This window comes from Patiria miniata, unplaced genomic scaffold, assembly GCF_015706575.1.
Source record: "Patiria miniata isolate m_02_andy unplaced genomic scaffold, ASM1570657v1 HiC_scaffold_6, whole genome shotgun sequence".
NCBI lineage: Eukaryota > Metazoa > Echinodermata > Asteroidea > Valvatida > Asterinidae > Patiria > Patiria miniata.
Window position 1 is genome coordinate 23180406 of NW_024037073.1, and position 7861 is coordinate 23188266.

Below are 7861 nucleotides of genomic sequence, written 5' to 3' on the forward strand. Positions count from 1 at the left end.
TGTGGGTTCAATTCCAGGGTGGGAATTTTAGATTTTAAAATTTTGTTACTTTTTGGGTAAATTAAAACATTATAGTTAATTTCGTAACCTTTAACAAGTGTGAAATTCGGCTTAGTCCAATGGTATAGACTATTGACTCGAAATCTGAAGGTTGCGGGTTCAATTCCAGGGGGGGGATTTTAGATTTTAAAATTTATTTCTTTTTGGGTAAATTTAAACTTTATCGTTAATTTCGTAACCACTAAAAAGTGTGAAATTATGCTAAGTCCAATGGTATGGACTACTGACTCTAAATCTGAAGGTTGTGGGTTCAAATCCAGGGTGGGAATTTTAGATTTTAAAATTGTTTTACTTTTTGGGTAAATTAAAACATTATAGTTAATTTCGTAACCTTTAAAAAGTGTAAAATTAGGCTTAGTCCAATGGTATGGACTACTGACTCTAAATCTGAAGGTTGTGGGTTCAAATCCAGGGCGGAAATTTTAGATTTTAAAATTTTATGTCTTTTAGGGTAAATTTAAATTTTATAGTTAATTTCGTAACCACAAAAAAGTGTTAAATTATGCTTAGTCCAATGGTATGGACTGCCGACTCTAAATCTGAAGGTTGCGGGTTCCAATCCAGGTTGGAAATTTTAGATTTTAGATTTTATTTATTTTTGGGTAAATTGAAACTTCATAGTTAATATTTTAACCAATTAAAACAGTAGAATTATGCTAAGTACAATGGTACGGACTGCTGACTTTAAATGTTAAGGTTGTGGGTTCAAATCCAGCGTGGAAATTTTAGATTTTAAAATTTTATTTCTTTTGGGTAAATTGAAACTTGATAGTTAATTCCGTAACCACTAAAAAGCATGAAATTATGCTTAGTGCAGTGGTTCAGACTGCTGACTATAAATCTAAAGGTTGCAGGTTCATTCCCACGCTGGGAATTTTAGATTTCAAAATTTTACTACCTTTCAGGTCAATTGAAACTTTACAGTTAATTTTGTATCCACAAAATAGTGTGAAGTTGTGCTTAATCAAGTAATACGGACTGATGACCCTAAATCTGAACTTCTGAAGGTTGCTGGTTCAAGTCCCACAGTTGGAGTTTTAGATTTTAAAATTTTATTAATTTTGAGGTCAATTGAAATTTATATTTTTTTCAAGTTTGAAACCAGTCCACACTTCTAGTCTAGCAAAAGCCAAAAAGTAAAAAAGCAAATACTTTTAGCTTGAAGCAAATAGTGAAAGCATTTGCTCTCATTTTTATTCATGCAAATAAAAGTTATGCTTAAAAATACGTAGTAAAAAAAAAAGCAAATGCTAGTTTTTATACATACGACCAAATGTTTCAATGTTAATCATAATTGCATCGTTTATGTTTCAGTAATAGATTTGAGGACCTACATGGATCTGTTTGGGCCTACAACGACGCCCATTCACTGAGCGGATTCGGGATTTGCCCATCGAGAACTCGAAAAGATAGGAGAGACCAAGGCCAGTTGCTTTGGTAAAATTTTTCATTCAGGTAAGACAAACCTCCATGAAGACTCAACTCATTAGTTCAATTCCCCCCCCCCCAACTAAGCCCTAAGACAACACTGAGTGTACACTATTTACAAAATATGTCCGGTTTTATTTAGTTAAGTGGCTTTCAGGCTGTTAGTTCTCCCACATTTTAATGGTGGTCCCTCATTTGACATGTTGTCATCAAACGTTCTTTTGTCAAAGCCATCGGGGCAGAATATTTTTGGCATGCTGTTGGAAAGAACCAATTTTCAACTTTTGTTCTTGTGAAAATCCTGTTGCGTGACATCACAGCCTGTGTTGTGATGTGAATGAGTTCTACCTGATTGATAAACGTGACCCGACTCAGAGGTGGCATGTCTTGGTGACAGTCCCTCGCTTGTCAGCTGGTATGGAATGTCATTTGGTGACAAGTGAACGTCCTTATCCAAAGTCAAGGAGTAATGTCCCACAGTATCTCCGGGGTTATCCACGATGTTGCCGAGCGGCTCCGAATCCTCCTCAGACGTTATCGTCATGACGACTGTCTGCTCCATGTTCCCAAGGGTGCCCTCCGAGGACGACATCATGGCCATGTGTGAGATGTCCTGTGATTGGTCAGCCAGGTCTGGTACCAAGACTGTAGATTCAGCTGCAGATTCCTCGGGGGCTGATTTGGATAATGCGCAGGCCTGAGCGTACAGTCGTAGCTGTGCTAGATGGTGGTGCAGCAGCTGGGTGTGCTCCTCAGACATGTGTTGCAGTAACTCTTGCAAAATGGACTGGTTCTCGCTGTCGTTGGTTGGATGTTTCAAACTGGACGTGTGAATCATGGACAGCTGCTGCTTGAGTGACATGTTTGTGTTGGACAAATACTCAACCTGGAGGGCAAGACGGATGGGCAGAGAAATTATTTGTTTACAGATGGAATTTTAATAGACCAATCCATTAGGCTCTGCCCCATGATGTGTAACCAATCACAACCATGACAGCGCACACCAAAGTCTGACATTTATGCACTTCATGATGTGTGCAGTTGGAGCATGAATGCTTAAGAAGGCACATGTGTTGTTACCCAGTTATTTAGTGCAACTAGAGTTTGAGTGAAACCACGAATCCTCTACACAAGGATAAACGACACATCTGAGCTTGTGTACAAAATGTGTGCAACGGTTTGTCTGCATTTATCATAAGCAGCGTCAGCGCATAAAACAACGTAGAACGTGTAGCGTAGAACGTGTAGAAAATGTAGAGCAATGACAACAACAGTGCACACCATGATCGTCCACAGCCATGACAGCTGGCATCCTGACAGAAATCTGACCACTGAAAGAACGCAGTCGCATTAGTGTGCCTGCATTAGTTCTGATCAAGGTATGTCCCCCCTCCCACTTTTGAGAAGCGATTGACGCCCTTGGTACCTGTTGCATGCAGGGAACAAGATCCAAACTCATTCTTAGACCAAGACCAGATGGAATGCCCACTCACCTTTGTACGAAGCCTTTCTATAGTGCCTTTCATCCTGTGCTCTGTCTGGGCCCACGTGGTCCGCTCCTGCTCAAGAGTCTTCTCCAGACGTTCCTTCTCCTGCAGCAGCAGCGACAAGTTGTGCTCTGTGTAGCAAGTCTCGTCCTCCAAATCCTCTTTGCTTCCTTCGTCTGGTATCTCAATAAGGACAACTGTTTACGAGAGGGAAAGGTTGAGTAATTATCCTGGATAATAATTCCTGTAATAATGAAAGTCGGTCATCAAAAGGTCACTCCAGGTGTGGGCTACACAAAGAGGGCAAATGATGGGAGGAGTTTATGGAGTAGAAAGGTCGACATATGTGTTGCGCTTGAATGGGACAAATGATATGTAGCGGTAAAAACAGGATACAGGCAAGAAAGTCCAAAGTGATGCAGTGTGTCAAGAACATGTAATTCCTTGTAACTGGGTGCAAGCAATCCCTCACTTTTTCAAACCTTATTCCTAAAATTAGGTGGGCAAGGTGAAGGACAAATGCCAATATTTAATTAATTGTTGAAGTCAGCTCTCAAAATGTACTGCGACCCTGACTTATTAGATATTTTTTGTTGCTTAGAACCTTCCTGAATCCTCCAAAATTCAATATACTTAAATAACACCAATGGCACACCCTTTGCACCTTGTAATTTCAATTTGTAAAATCCTCTGTCAATATTGGCCCTCATCCACCCCAACCCCCTAAAAAAATGCTGAACTTTTGGTTGTTGTTTTATTTATTTTATTGACCAAACAAGTGCAGGAGTGAAGACAACTGTATTAAACATGCTGTTGTCTACCCATTCCCTTCTTCCATATGGATTCACGATATATCAATTGAAAACAAAGTGGGTGGTGGGGGGGGGGGAAGAGTTCTTCCTTGCATCAAATGCCTCCCCCTTGGCTTTTTGGTCAGCTTCTTCTAATTATCCTTCACTGCTGGTGGCATTATCCACCTTAACCTCTGGGTAGATGCTGAAGGATTCTTGGAGGGTCAGCGTTAATATTCTTACCATCTTACCTTCCCCATTGGCAGTGCTCTGGCTCGGATCATTGATGCAGGCGTACTGGTACTCGATCTGCGGCTGCTGCCCGTCAGTCTGCTCATAGCCCCGGGGATGATGTGTCTGTCTCCGATGGCTGCTGTGACTGGGGGACTATGAGGTGTGTTACCAGGCTGGTACTGTTGGGTGCTGGGTCAGTGTATGTGGTGAAGATCTGGTTGACATCCTGGGTAAAATAGTGGAGTGAAGTCGTTAAGGTGGATAAAATGAGACTAAAACCTGCAGGGTTGCAAAAGATTCAATTTACGACACAAACGTACAGTGATAAATTTAGGTTCACAATTAATTGTTTTAAAAGGCACAAAGTGTTGGCATTTGATATAATCCACCCAAATCCTTGTTGAACTACCATACCTGCTCACAAGGTACATAAATTCAAACTGATTAAATTTATTTGATGGTTTTTTTTTTCATGCAGATTATACAAGGGGACCATTACATCACAGCAACGGCATACTCAGTTGTCTTGAAACAGCACTGAAACTGTGAAGGTTAAAAATAAGTGCATTTTCAAACACATTAAACCAAAAAGGTGTGTCTAATCATTCTCAAAAGAATGGATACTTGAGTCAAATGTTTGATTGTGAAATTTATTTCAGAGAGTCTTTTGACCCTAAATCCCTAGCATGATTTACTAGGAACCATACCCATCCTGGCAAATTCCAACACCATATGGGAAACTGCACACACACATATTTCTGACTTTGATTCTGGAGGTGTGCCAACCCAATGTAAAAGACTGTCAGTTTAGGGGTACTGTACCCATCCTGACAGATTCCAACAAAACATGTCGTTGGGGTTTGATGGGTTGAGTTCTGTTATGGTTAAAGCTATAAATAAGTCCAATGAGTTTAGGAATTCAAGCATCGGGAATTTACAACATTTTCTGAGTGAACCATGGTAGTTTAACCACATGTGCAAACATTGATCAGCTTATTACTGTTTAAAAGGAACAAATGTGTGCTTGGTCGGTTTTAATCCGAGCCGAAAGTGCGATAATTATCAGCACCCAGACTCCAACCAGTTTTAAACAGAGTGATTAATACCGACCAAGCACATATTTATTCCCATTCATAAATACTTTTTGGTCAAAAAACCCTGCTTTTGTTCACAAAAATTCACTTCATGTTTTTTAAACACCCCTTTTTCATCTATAGCTAAATAATGGAGTGTCCAGCCTGCAAGTAAGATGTACACAACTCCTTTTATGGAGATTGGCGCGCGCATTCGTGGTACTGCGTGATGTCGCGCAGAACACACCTGAAGATTGCGTTGTTAATTTAGGACTTCTTCTTCTGTCGTACATGTATGTCCTTAGACTTGCAGCTCTGTCAGGGTGAGCCAGGCCAGTGTGTCATCCTCCAGGTTGATCAGGCGGCCGGTGTTTTGGGCAGGCGGTGATGATGTGGTCTACTGTCTGGATTGGTTCTCTGCAGTCGCAGGAAGTGCTGTCTGCCAGTCCCCAGCTTTTCATGGATGCACCATAACGTCCGACTCCAGCCCTCGGACGGTTGAGGGTCGTCCACTGCTTTCGTGGGAGGTCTTGACCAGACATAGGGTCGTTTATGAAGTGGTGTAGCCTAGGTAGTTCTGCTGAGGTCTACTGGACTCTCCAGCTGGTTTTTACCCAGGCGGCCTTAGAGACGTCTGCCGATGTCGTGAGCAGCTTGTGGGCATGCGTGGCAAACAGCCTGGAGCCTTGCCGGTCTTTAGCCGTTGGATGGCCAACTGGAGTTTGTGTGCCGTGAAGTCGCCTGAAAGGTTTTGATCACACCCCTGCGCATGGTGTAGCTCCTTGACTCTCGCCGACGTGGCTCTAGTAAAGTTCTTGTCCACGTAGGGGAAGTGACCCTTGCTCAACAACTGAGATGCGATGGAATTTGCAGTAATTGGACATTGTGTTGGGGTTGTGGACCTACCCGTGAGTTGTTGATGGTTTGCCATGCCCGACAGCTGGAATGGGTGAAATTGATCGATTCCACAGTCTCTGTCCATCTCTGCCTACGTTTCTCGTTTAGCCTACCGAAAAGATCAGTGGCTGCTTCATCCCTGTCTTCGTTGGTCGTTGCTTCTTTATGGGTGCAAAGTAGATCTTCACACTCGCCATCCCAGCAGGGGACGTAGGCCGTGAATGATGCCGTGGACGATGCAGGATCTTCAACACCGCAACATTTTAAGATCTGGGGAGGAATACAGTAGAGGATTGGTTTGGCAATTTTGACAAAAGCTGACAGCCATATGCACTTTGAAAAAAAAAGAAATATGGATCTTTTTATATGGTTCTCTTGCTGTAAGAGGCACAAGTAAGCTATTGACCTGAGTTAGGACTCTTGTTCAGGCAGGCCGGATGCAAAGTTTTTCCTGAGACACAGCCGGCGCTTGGGCATGGCCTGTGACAATTGAGTCTATCAAACACTGGTATCTGCTAAGAATAACCAGCCCAGGTATCTGTCAATTTCATAAAACTTCCACAAATGCCACTATCTTGTCCTGCTGTCCACTACCTTCAACTTATCTTAATTCAACTCACAAACATTTTCACAAACATGGACCACAAGTCATCTTGTAGCATGACTTGTGAAGAGAAAGTGAAAACATTTTCCTTTCAAAACCTAAGACTTATTTCTGGGGATCCAGTCACAAGTATGCGAGCGCTTGGTCTTGTTCCCAAATGCAAACTCACCCCCAAAGTTGATGCCTTTATCCACGTGCTTAACCCTGTAGTGCGCCTTGAGGAGAATCTCATCAGTGAAGAGACTGTCCTGGGAGCAGAATGGACAGTGCAGATGCGGAGCCTTTATCAAGGAGTGGCTACACTCCCTGTCTGTGCATTGTATGGGTGTCCAGTCTGCCTCAGCGCCTTTCATCCACACTGATGGATGCGCCCACAGTTGCAAAAAAAAAAACAATTGAGAAAAAATGTCAACAATCAAATTTATATGTATGATGTACAAAATGTAAAAAAAATATGTAAATGTATAAAACAGCAATGCCGATAAAATCAGTAAAAAAAACCTCATTTTCTACTCAATCAAAACCTTCACAGAAATTTTCAAAGTGGAGGGGGGGAACAAATTAGGCCAAATAAAAAAATTAAAAACAAAAACATATTAAGCGTCTCTGCCTGCTTCCTTTTTGGAGGCTGCCTCCTTTCGCTCCTTTTATTTTTTTTCTCTCTTTTTTTAACCATTTTTTTTTTAAATTTTGGCCTCTTGCATTGTATCTGTTGCATCATGGAGCTATAAACACATTTCGATATAAAGCTGGTATGTAATTTTCTGAATTTAATGGCAGCCATTTAAAAAAAAACCCAAATGGCAGCCATCTTGAAAAATAGCCCTGTCGGGCGACCATTTTGGAGGACAGAGAAACAAAGGCCTCCCGCTTCCTTTTTTTTCTTCAAAAAGCAGGACCCTAACTCCCCCTAAGCATGTTCTTTTTGGAATGGAAAGATTCCCGTATCCGGCCACTTGTCAATGTCATCCTGTGCAGAATGAGACTGGTCTGAAAATGTGTGTTTTCTCAGTAAATACCCCAATAAATTCCCTGCTAAATTTGACTTTTAATGTTGATCGTGAAGTGAAGGGCCCCTGTTTTATTTTGATTGAATTAGAGTCAAAAATATGTTTTTTTTGCTCAAAAATCACCTTTACAATCAAAACAGACTTTTCTCAATTCATTCTAGTGAGACCCATTTTGCAATTCTGAACAGATTCTAGGGGTAGAAAACATGATTTTCCTGCGCGGTTTGTGCCTTGCGATTCAGCACACCGTGCGTGCTCACGGTACATCGCATGATGA

The 7861-nt window shown here is 41.6% G+C and overlaps 1 pseudogene; it reads right to left on the minus strand.

Moving 5' to 3' along the window:
• Positions 1-1583: 1583 nt before the first annotated feature.
• On the minus strand, positions 1584-6929 carry LOC119743233 (annotated as a pseudogene).
• Positions 6930-7861: the final 932 nt, after the last annotated feature.